At 40.3% G+C, this 12,866-nt stretch overlaps 1 protein-coding gene and 1 long non-coding RNA gene across 2 annotated transcripts in view; both read left to right on the top strand.

Annotated features, from left to right (window-relative positions):
- The window catches only part of LOC134087480 (NACHT, LRR and PYD domains-containing protein 12-like), a 100,038-nt gene that overhangs the window by 47,094 nt on the left and 40,078 nt on the right, over positions 1-12,866 (top strand). The gene's annotated exons all lie outside the window — the stretch shown is intronic.
- On the top strand, positions 1,524-6,641 carry LOC134087998 (uncharacterized). Its single transcript, XR_009939877.1, has 5 exons — positions 1,524-1,606; positions 2,916-3,035; positions 3,197-3,325; positions 3,470-3,583; positions 6,589-6,641. It is a non-coding gene; the product is annotated as an uncharacterized LOC134087998 (long non-coding RNA).

Raw genomic sequence — 12,866 nt, 5'->3', positions numbered from 1 at the left:
AGGTGTGCCTTTTGGATAAGCTACTGTAGTTTGTGACTGGAACCAAAAGATGTGGACAGGAAGCAAGAGAGATAGTTATGCAGGTTTCCAGCCTGAGCTCCAAACCCTAGTCTGGCATATACCTGTTCTTATTCTCCAGGCGAGTCCATACTGAATGCAAGGCAAGTGAGATCATGGCATCCTGTGTGGATCTGTTGGACCTGTGTGCAAACTGCAGTGGATCCAGGGCTACTGGAATGATGTTCAGGAGCAGTGATCAGGGCCACATGGCCTGTAGTCATCGAGGCACGAGGCAGCTGCTTTCTGTGGTGCAGGTATTGTGATGGCGGGTGGATTTAAAACAGCATGGGACTGTAGACAGTGTGAGGGAGAGATTGAAGATGTCTGTGCCAATGCCCGTCATCTCAGTGGCACGGTCTGAGGACGCGTCCCAGGATGTTATCTGGGCCTGCAGCCTTGAGTGTGTTCACTCTGCTCCGTGACCCATGACTTGTTGAATGGCGTACAAGAGGGGAGATAGTGTACGTCATAGATATATTATAATTTATGTCTATGGTGTACGTGGTTTAAGCTATCAGCTGATTTAGGACCTGAGATTAGACAATTGTCTAGTCAGCATTCAACGCACAGAACACTAGACATGTGCTGAACTTTGCATCATAATAAACATCTCAGTTCAGGCAGTCCAGAGCTGTTTTATCTTATCTACTAGTCTTCAACTACAGTAGTTCTTCCTTGCAGGGAGAGACACCTAATGGAACAAAATAAGTCCCATACATAAGATCCCTGTCATCTGTAATATCACTGATCAAGTGTCATGTACATTTCAGAAAATACAGAGAAGTTGTTTAAATTCCATTTACTGTGTGTATAACCTAAAGCTTTATACTTGTAAGATAAAGTAAAGAACAGGATCATCATTAATCAGGATGGGAAAAAGGCACTACACTTCTGCAGAAATACTTGCCCATGAGTAATCAAGAATGTCTCCCATTACGACCAGTGCACAGCTATACATATATTTAGCCCTCCAGTTTTGTTCTTTGACCTTATGCCCTCATACTGTTTGCCTCTTTAAGTCACAGGGGAAATCATGCAACCGTTTTCCTCTACCCGCTGAGGACATGTCTATCTGTATTGAGTACAGCTATTCTTACTCTCATAGAGAAAGTGATACAGTCTCATAACTTCACTGTACTGTAGTTTTGTTTTACTGTATTTGTATTTAAAGTGACTCATCAATGCACCTTCAATATTGTCTCTTTGTGTTTGTTTCTGTGAGCAGTGAAATAACATGGACTCAAAAGTATTTCATGTAAGCTGTAACATGTACAGTAGATATATAGTTATATATATATACAGTAGATAGTATAATAACTGTGACATAAAACGTATTGTGTACAAAACTAGATTGTGTTGGTGTGTTAAGTTATAAAACAGGTGAGACGACCTTTGATTCATGAGCAGAGGGATCATTAACAGAACGACCTCATTCAGACATGAGTCGGGCGCCATCTTCAAGACAACCACTTGAGAGCTTCAGAGATCCTCCTGCCGTGAAATATGTGAGAGTGGGGAGAAGGGGACAAGACTGAACACTGAACAGGTAAGATGGTGTTCACTTCAAATCATTACAATGAAAATGTGCCGCGTTATAGACCGTAATGGGCTCCATGGCCATGTGTTGCTGTGTTCATGTGAAGTGGGAGTGTGTAAACGAAGTGTGTGTATCTGTTGTAAAGGGAATGAATATCATCATCAACATGGATTTAATTTATTCTCTCTACAGTAATGTGATTAAATTTGTCTAAAGGAAGTTACACTGGATTTGAGAAAGTCTGAGCTGGAGCAGCTTTATGAGTTTCCTGATAACTGAAAGAATAGCTTGCGGACACACACACATTCACACACTCACACACACACACACTAACACACACACATAGATGCAAGATTAGTGGAGGCATTACATCATGTTTGCCATTGTAACATCAGCCTCTATAAAGCACCTGGGGAAGAGGTATAATGATATATTACTTTGCCCTGTTCACCTGTAGTGTCTCTCCAGCAGTGAGGGCTTAGTTCAAACCTGTAAGGCACAACCACATAACGACCCTGGCTGCATTTTCTAGTTCATGTATGAAGTGCGGTGGAACTCATAGGGTTGCAGTTCTCTCTGCAAGTGTTCAAATCCATCTGTGCTAGACGAACAACAATGCTGTTTGTATACATGTGTGTTTAAATTGGTCATGGAAGGTGATAGTAGAATCAAGGTGAGTTTTTATTACCTGAAGTGTGTTGCATTTAAAGTGACTCATCAACACACCCTCAATACTGTCTCTATGTGTTTGGTTCTGTGAGCAGTGGAGTTAGGCCACACAAGGACCCAGTGGTATTTCATGGTGAACTGTACATGTACAGTACAGTAGATATATAATAGCGATGATATATATTTTTTAAAAAAGAAAACAATTCTTATTGTGCATGAAACTAGATTGTGTTGGTGCGCTGAGTTATAAAACAGTTGAGGAGGTGACCTTTAACCTCTGCAGGGATTCATTAGCAGAGTGATCATTAACAGAACGACCTCATACATCCAGAGACATGCCGACATACAGAGCCAGGCGCAATCTTAAAGATAACAGCCACATGAGACCTTGAGAGATCCTCCCCATGCACAAAATAAATATATTTAATGTATTTCTGAGTGTCCAAAATAAATGTTGAATATATTAGAAATACTGTACTTGTCTTTCAGACAGCTTATAAGAACATATTCTGAAATATATTGAAATGTATTGTAATTTAAATTCACTTACTGTATGTTTTACACAGATACTGTATGCCACCTTTATGTAGGTGAACTTCAGAGGTCTGTGTTAATTTTCCTCTGTACTTCCTCTTACTTGTCATTCCAGTGCTTCCCCTACATCTATGAAGAGTTAAAACGTCTGTTATTGGTGGAGAAGAAATGGACCCACAGATCTGATTGGTCTGCAGCTGATAAAAGTGAGGAGTCAAGAGGAACCTGTTCTCAGGTATATTTTGCTCACCAGCTCTTCCTACAGAGGCCCACACAAATGCCTTTATGCCTTCCTGTCTTTTGCTCTTTCTTTCTCTCTTCTCTTCCATTAGTTAATGTGATGATTGATTAATTGATTGGTTGATTGATTGATTGATTTATTGATTGATTGATTAGGATGGATGTCCCTCAAGAGGGTGAGGATGCTGTTGGTGGAAATCAGACCGGCAGAGATCTGAAGGATGAAGAGTCGGTTACAGATGGACATCAGGGGGTCAGCAAAGGACAAGAGCTGCTCAGTGCAGAGTGAGTTCACCAAAGTCCACACTAACACACACAGAGTACTTAGAAACAATACAATCTTTGGTGATGGTCAAGTGTGACTAATGTATAAATGCTTCAAACTTCAAATCGACTGTTTCATTTGTTCATGACTTTCTTTATAACCAGACCACAGGCACACACACCAGTGTCTCCTGTGCCCAGCTGTGATTCTATGAAGAGTGACCAGGCCATGGGTCAGCCATTCAATGTCAGCAGTGAATCACCACAGCCTGATCCCAAGTGAGATATTATATATAATTTGATATGTAGCAGGTTTAATATTTAGAGATGTAGTACATCTGATATAAAAGATCTCATCAACTCCACATCATTTGTTTAAGTGATGAAAAGGAGCACTCACCATATTGTGTTCACATGTACTTTATTCTGTCCCTGTGATCTACTTTGTCTAAAGGGATGTACTGTACACTAGAGATTTGAATGGCAGGCAAAATGCAAAGTCTGTCAGCAAGTAAAGTCCTAGTGCATGAACAGTAGCTATCGTGTGGCATGTAGGCACACTGAGCTGACTCATCATCTCTACAGTTAGGGCTTTGAGACTGGTTTTAAATGAGCAGGTTGATGTTGCCTTAGTTATCAAATTAACTATTACGTAGTTAGACTTCAGTGTTTGCTCTCTGCCCATCATTCAAATTAGGGCCCTGGATGTGAAAAAAGGCTTGTACTTGCACAATGTGTAAGATGGATCAGTTTAGGACCTAGCTGCTAACTGTGTGCTTGTTGGAGGGAGAGATGTGTGTGTGTACACACACACACACACACACACACACACACACACACACACACACACACACACACACACACACACACACACACACACACACACACACACACACACACACACACACACACACAGTTCTCAATGACAGTGGTCAGAGATTGGTAATTAGTACTTCTGAATAGTATGATTTTTCCAAAATCAAATAAAAGGCTCATGAGATTTCAAACTGTTTAACTTCTTTCTCATTCTGAGAAATAGTGAAATTGTTGGGTGTGTTCCAAGGAAAGTGTCTGCTGGAGACTTCAATTGTTCTGAACCTCTGTAGCTATCAGGTCTACACATGTGTCATGTCTGACTCCGCCCCACCTTACCCCACAAAATATCCATCAAACATCAACTCAAACCCAACCTGACCTGAAAATGGCTCATTTTAACAATAAGTAACATGATGTGCATATCCTTCATTTCATAACTCCCTTATAGTGAACTTCAGCAACAATGCTATAGCTATATTATGCTCCTGTATTAGCTCTTCTGGCTGAGCATCAGAAAAGATTCAATGGTGTAATCTGAACAAGAGCTACAGGCTAACTCTTTGGAAAGACACTCATGAAATCAGTTGCAAGCTGATTTGGCTGATTTTGCCAACTATAAAATTGAATTGGCCTATAAGCTTTTGTGAAAAATGTAAAGCTAGCCTATGGAAAGTGTTCAGTTTGATTTATCCAATAAAATGTAAAATGTAGCTGATCTCTTGCACTATGATGCAAGGATTACTGTATATGTGCAAAGATGTGTTTTTAAAAGAACAAATCATGTTAAAGGTACACTATGCACATTTTTTCAGTTAATCAATTTGTTTCATACTATTATATATGATTACAGTTTTTCTCAATTGTTTACACACAATTTCTGGTACTTGAGACACAATTCCAGTAATATGTAGCTCATGCACCAACCTACTGAACCGATTCTGCTGAACTATAAGCACAATTTCGGCTTTACACTCAAATTGCAGTTCTATAACACACTGTTTTCAAAACACTGCACACAATTCTGTGCATTAGACACAATTTTCATGAAGAAAATCTCTTGTTTACACAAAGAACACACTGCCATTCAAATTCTAAAGCTAACTGCCCTACCATGCACACTGACTCATCAGATGGGCAAACTCCTGTCACACAGTCTTACAATTAGCAATCAGAGCTTTAGTATTACAGTAGTAGTACAGGCAGAGGCAGAGCCAGAGGAGTGAGAGTAAGAGGAGGAGGATGGGGAGGCCACGGACCATAATCTCTGATGAGATCCGAGCCACTAGAACATTGCAGTGCTGCATATCAATACAGTACAGTACAGTACCGGACAGTACAATACAGCTCAATGAGCACAGTAGTATTGCCTGTGGGCTGTTCTGTATGGTTCAAGTATTTGGGGAAAGTAATCCTACTTTGTATTCCTACATAGTTTACAGTATTTTACTATTTGTTTGGCAGTCGAAGGATTACCAACACAAGGGCTTCTGTCTCCTGAACAGGAAACTGAAATCATGAGCATTGTCCTAGAAAAAAACGCATAACATTACGGGAAATACAAAGAAACATAATAGAAAACAATGAGATATTTCAAAATATTGATAGGGTAAGCATATCAACTTACTGTATCAGCTTATCTACTGTTTGTAGAACTGTTTGTAGTGTAACACTGAACAAAAAAAGGCCCAAGTCATTATAATGAATGGAGAAGAAGTGTTTTCAATTCATCGCAGTGTTTTACACTGAGCACACCAGTGTTTAACTGGTCCTTGTAAATGTCTTGATATATGATGGTTTGTGTGTGTCTCTTGAGAACAAAAGAGCATTTTGAGGAGAAATTACATTGTTTTGAAGGTAAAGTGTCATTTTGCAGTAGAATTGTGGAGTTTTGCCCATTGTGTGTGTTGTTTTGGATTTGTGTGTAGAGTTCTGAGAATATGAGGCATGTTTTCAGAAAATGTGTGTTAACAATCGAGAAAAACTGTAAATGAGTCATTATCGGTTGAACAATGTTTTTTTCGGCCGCCCTAGTGGTCTGTAGCGGTAGAACCACGTTTGCCATTTCAGGAGCCCTCGGTACGCACCCATGGGTATACTACGAATCTCGCTGAACATAACCAAGCTTTCTTAGGATAACCTGGATTGCTAAAAACGTAAGTCGCAATCAGAGTTGAGTGGTACTACGAAACTCACTCACGGATGAATTTATCAAACTAGGCTTTCAGCTCAGATATGTGCGCGTTCTCGTGGTTGGGGTGACTTTGACCAATCGGGAAACGTGGAGACGCACAAGACAGCCTCGGTTAACCAACGATTACTTCCGCATTTATGAGCGGCAGAGAAACCTGCATAGTTTCCCTTTAAATGACACAGATTTATTGTGAATTTCCCACAAATATGCCATACAGATGCACATCACATACAGTAGTATTGATAAAGTATATCTCTAATCTAAATTTGATTTATAGGATGGATGACATAAAGCAGCCAGCTGGGCAAGATGACCAAACAAGCAAGATGATGTCTAGTAAGATGACATAGTAACAATAACATAATTATTTTATATGTAAACATTGTTTAAAATGTTATTTAGATGTACAGTATGCTATAAATCCATTAAAGTGTAACTGCACCCTAGAATATGTTTTTTGAGCTGTTGATTGATTGAAATTACTCATAAGTGGTAAACTACACTATTACCAGGTTTAATATTGACAAAAATTGTGTTTCCCGAGAAAAGTAACATTTCGTATGATTTTGTATCGGAGATATAGCTCTCCACGCCTTCTACAGGTTGAAACATGCCATGGCATTTTGGTCCAAAATGCTATTGGAATGCTGACATAGTCCTGCACTTCTCCGGCGAGTCTACGTCACCGGGTCGTTACAAATTAGGAATGAAACGCCCCACCTGCTGCCCTGATTAGCCTATCAATCCTCACGTTTACATGATGTTTTTAATTCCGAATTAGTTTATTCAGAATGAAATAAATCGGAATTAAAATATTCTCCTTCGAGTTTACATGGAAATAATCATTCCGAATTGGCATTTACATGGAATATAGGTTAATTCCTCTTTATTGTATTCCGCTGAACGTCTGGGGATCGGGAAGGATTCCGATTGGACAGGCGGCGCATGAACGCAGCCTAATTAAGGTCTACCGGAAGAAAACAAACTTTAGCTGGCTAGCGGCTTTTTTGTCATCTCGGGTTAACGTTACAGCATGGGCAATAACATAATGAAAACAGTTTTCGCAGTAATTCTGATAATAGGCCTACTATTTAACCAGCAGCTCGAGAATATTGTCAAGCTTCACGTTTGCTAGCTGAGGAGGAGAGGAGTGCCGGAGAAGGGGGGAAGAAGACGGAGCCGAATTAGCAACGAAACGAGCATGCGCTGCTTCTTCCTCATGAGCATGCGCCAAACAAACGGAATAAACTTTGAATCGGAATAAAGGTTTACATGATCAAGGAGTGCGTTAATTCCGCTTTAACATCGGAATAAACCAACCACTTAAATCGGAATTAAGTTTAATTCCAAATAATCATTTTCAAGCAGAATAAGCGTTTACATGGTCTCTTTTAAAGCGGAATTAACTTTTATTCTGAATTAACTTGGTTTTATTCGGAATTAAAGCTCTCATGTAAACGCAGCATGTGATAAGCCATGTCTGCAGCACTCATTCCCAGATTGACACGAAATCACCATGGTTGATTGGCTGCAGCAGGGCTGCACTCCGTTCCAATTTTCAGAACGTCCTGCCAGTTTTCAATAACCTGACTTTCGCCAGATCCTGTAGTTCGCTGTCTGCTTCACACAAGGATCTGGGACTTCTCGATAGGGTATGTATTTCTGAAGGCGGGTCCTTGTAAAACATCCTCGCATGTGATTTGATAAACCACTTGCCTGTTATCTTGAATGACGTGCTCGGCTTCTTCAAGCTCTTGCCAAACCCGGTCGGAAGAAGAGTAAAAACATCCTTGCCACCAATAAATGTCTTCAAAACTATTCTCTGTTAATCTTTTAAAGAATGAATACTCGATAGATCCGACAAAACGTTTGAAATAGCAGAATCAATGTCAGCACAAGACTCCTCGCTGCGTGCCGCCATTGTTATTTGAATCAAACACTCGCTTCGGCGCTCCTGATTGGTTGCTCATTTTTTGAGCAACCGCCCGGGGTTTGGATTGCCCTCGCGTCCAGACCCTTGTGTGGAGCTCAGCGAAACGCCTCTGGTGGAGCATGGCGGAACTACAAGGGTCTGGCGAGAGTCAGGCTACGTTTTCAAAGCCTTTTTCAGAAATGTGAAGTGGGTGAAGTTATGGGGTGAAGTTACACTTTAAGACCGTAATATTAGCCGTAATAAGATATTTTAGATTTTTTGGGACTAAATCACATGTTCACCTGGTTTTGACCTCAGTGCTCTACAGAAGATAACAGTGTCCTGAGTTACTGTATCTGTATTTTTGCAATAGGCAGAGGGGGCAACACACTTCAGCCATCTTCAATATGCCAAAGCATGCGAGAAACATTGGATGACCTGTCTGTCGACGACCTCAAAAGGTTCAAGTATATTTTTAGGGATGAGTTTAAAATCCCATGGAGTAAGCTGGAGAAAGCTGGCACGGATGAGATAGTGGAACAACTGGTACAAAAGTACTGTGTAGAAGACTCAGCTGAGGTCATGCTGAAGATCTTAAGGATCATGAAAAACAATCAGCTGGTCACAGACTTGGAGAGGAAACTAGGCAAAGGTAAATACAGAAGTAAAATGGACACATTAGCTTGATAAATTATATAAGTGCTTTAGAATAGTGATTTCTGTGTTTCTCTCTTCCTCTCTCAGTGAATTCAAAACCTCAAAATAAAGGTAATGTATGTTCACCCTGGAGTCTAAATCCCCCCCTGGGGATTTAAAAAAAAAAAAGCTGTTCCAAACACACACCTAAATCTCTGCGACAAAATTAGTGACACTGTGACACCATTAGAAACTTTGAATCGTCTAGTTTCCAAATATGTATGCTTTAAAAGCATTGCAAGATGTATTTATTTATTGATGGCATGTTCTAAAAACAATAAATAAAATCCTTGGATTTTCAATCCTCTCACCTGCAGCAAAAATCCTCACATCCATTCATTTTTTTCCCCTTTCATTTCTACTCCAACAGAAGAAAAATCTTCAGTCAAGCATCACCTTCAGTCCATCTTAAAAAAGAAGTGTTTCCTTGTACGTCAAGAGCTAGGAGATGAAAAGCTACAGGACATCTACACTGATCTTTGCGTTGTAGAAGGACGTACCGGGGGGATCAACAATGCACACGAAGTGTCAACGATTCACTTGAAACAAATTGAGACCAGGACATTCTCTGGGACCATGAACTCAGTCAAGTTGTCAAACATATTCTCCGACCATTTCTATGCAGGTGAACCTGTCACAAAGGTCTTGACTTTGGGAATAGCCGGAGTGGGGAAAAGTGTTGCTGTGCAAATGTTTGTCTTGGACTGGGCAGAGGACAGAGAGAATAAAAAAATAGAGCTGGTTTTTGTTCTTCCATTTCGAGAGCTGAACTTGTACAAAGATAAAGTCCACAGCCTCTTTGACCTTCTCGCTAAATTTTACCCGGACCTTGAAGATTTGAGAGAATCCACTGACTTAAAAGGGGCCAAAGTTCTTTTTGTATTTGATGGTTTAGATGAAAGCAGACTCGAGCTAGACTTCAGCGAGCACATCTGTGACCCAAATAAAGAATCATTGGTTGCTGTACTAATAACGAGTCTCATAACTGGAAAACTGTTGCCTTCTGCTCTCATCTGGGTAACAACAAGACCAGCAGCAGCCAATAAGGACCTGTGTGACCTTTTCCACTTGGTGACAGAGATCCAAGGCTTCAGTGAAGGCAATAGAGAGGAGTATTTTAGGAAGGTCATTCCAGAGAAAGCTGAACACATTATAGCACATGTAAAATCAAAGAGAAGCCTCTACATAATGTGTCACATCCCAGTGTTCTGTCGGATCACAGCAGCTGTGCTTGGAGGAAAGGAAAAAATAGAGGCAAGTACCTCTGACCAGGAAATGCCCAAAACATTGACTGAAATGTACACACAATTCAGTGTCTTTCAGATCACCAGAATGAATGAAAGAAGCGAGAAGAAGATGAGCCTAGAGGAAAAAGGACAGCTCCTTGTTAAACTTGGGAAACTGGCATTCAAACATCTGGAGAAGGGCACCCTGATATTCTACGAGAAGGACCTGACAGAGAGTAACATTGATGTAAATACAGGAGCATTGCAGGCTGGACTTTGTACAAAGATCTTCAAAAAAGAAAGTGCTATAAGTGGAGAGAACATATTCAGCTTTGTGCACCTGAGTGTACAGGAATTCCTGGCAGCGCTGTACTTGCTCCATACACATGCAACTGATAAGAGGAATCTCTTCATCAAGACAGGCTTGGAGAAGATTGGATGGCATTTCAAGAAGTCAAGGTTCGACCTCTACAAAATGTCTTTGGAGAGGGCCTTACTAAATGGAAATGGACAATTTGATCTTTGTGTGCGCTTCCTTCTTGGACTGGCTCCAATGTTGGAGCCTGAGGTCCGGTTTCCCCTGAAAAATGTTCTGCCACATTTGGGTATTGGGCAACTGAGCATCAAGAAGACTGTTGAATACATCAAGAAAAAGATCAGCAAAAACATCCCACCAGAACGGATCATCAACCTCTTCCACTGTCTGAATGAACTTGGAGATGATTCACTGGTTGAGGAGATCAACAGGTAATCAACAGTCCACATTAGGTTTTAAGGCTATTGGGAAGAAAGAACTTGGGCTGTAGTGCCAACTGTCATAAATCAAAGTTTAAAAGGGGTGCCATTTTTCAAAGAACATTGTTCTGCCCCGGCTCATGTGTGTGAGGTTGCTAGCCGGCTACACTTGCTGGGCAGACAGACAACAGTTTCCCCAAGACAGACGCTGAAGTTCCTTTTAAGTCTTTTACTTGGAAACACTGTAAAACTAAACATACATACAAAATATAGCTTAGTTACTTGTTGAAATTACATCAATAAGTCATACGCAATCACGTAACATTACAACTTCATTACATACACGGAGGGATTAGCTTACGGCTAATATGAATGGTGAAATACATTGAGCTGCTAACAGTTAGCATATTCTACGTAAAATACAGATTCAAAACGAACTTAAGTCCATACAAAAGGTTCCACATAAGAACAACGTCTTTGTTTACAATTACAAAGTATAAAACCAAGAAATACTTATGGTGCATTCCAGTCAGCATTTAAACTAGTGGGACGTGGGATTTATCTTACCTCCAACTACGAAAGGTGCACTGGAACGCCTGTCGAAGTGGGACCTCCTACTCGCGAACTCGTAGGAGCTCGACCTGCCCCGACCTCAATAAAATTAAGTCGGAGGGTTATGGCGGCGCCCATGGAGACATGCTCCGTGAGAGGTAACTTCAAGGAAAACGCTATAAACTTTAGGGTAGGGTTGTTTTAGACACGGTAATTAACTTGTTCTTCATATTATGACTTAAAATTGTGTCAACAAAGAATACAACGTATTGTGAAAGTAGTTATAATGTTATACAGTTAGCCTAGCCTAATATGCTAACGTTACGGCGGTATGCTAACGTTACGGCGGTCGCCCATGTTTTCTAAACCTCCCACTCCAAAATGCTTGGAACGCTTTGAAGTGGGAGGTAGGACGTTTTAGGTAGGGTACATCCCACCTCCTACTCGTTTGGATGAGGTCTGGAACGCAGCATTACAGGCAAATGTTTTCTGGCCGTGTAATACTGATACTGGTAAAAAAAAACGTGTCTGAGTAACTCATCAATGTTATTGAACTAACTACGGAAACACCGCAGGCACAAAACGCTATACTGCATTTACTTTTGACGACTAGAGGCAAAGTCTTTTTAAAGCATATATAAGTGTCTCTGCTAGAGGTCACCCTAAACCTACATTTTACAACAAAACAGCACAAACATTATTAATGTTCTCTGAGCATGGTTGGGTGGAGTCACTCCTGTTGATGTTTGAAGTATTTTCAAACAAAACTGAACTACAAGTTGGGCTAATAAGTATTTGAAACCATGCTAAAGTTGACTTAAAATAGAAATATAAAATCATATTAAGGACACCAATTTTCTTTGTGAATGAAGAATGTATTTTAAATAGCCTAAGTAAATGTTCCTCCTGAAAATACTGGGGTCATAAGTATTTTACATAATATGCTATGAAAATGCTTTCAAATGAAATCACTGATGTGCCTAAATTGGTACCAACTTCAAAACAGACAAAAAGAAGAAACATGAAAATGTTCATCATTATTTTTGAGTGAACCCTGCAGACAAGAAAAAAACAGTTAGAAACTATCTCATGCTGGTAGCTGGTTTTAGCTGATTTTAGCAGGTCTTTGTTGGTTTTCTTCCAGCTCTTGCTGGTCTTTGCTGGTGTAGCTGGTTGGGCCACCAGGTGGTCATACTGGTGTGACCAGCCTGTCATGTCAGATACAGGTAGTGTAAGATGGTCATGCTGGTGACCAGCCTGCCAAGCTTGACATTGTTGGTGTAAGATGGTAAAGTCATGTTGGTTTGCTAGAATATAGCATACAGTAAGTTGGCATGTCGTTAAACCAGCAATGTAGACCAGAAACACCAACTAAAATGATTTGAGGAATATTCAGAAATGTTTAATATGGATCTTTTATGTTCCACAGATACA

The sequence above is a fragment of the Sardina pilchardus genome, chromosome 1 (genome assembly GCF_963854185.1).
Source record: "Sardina pilchardus chromosome 1, fSarPil1.1, whole genome shotgun sequence".
Taxonomy (NCBI): Eukaryota; Metazoa; Chordata; class Actinopteri; order Clupeiformes; family Clupeidae; genus Sardina; species Sardina pilchardus.
This window is presented reverse-complemented; position numbering and strand designations above follow the sequence as displayed.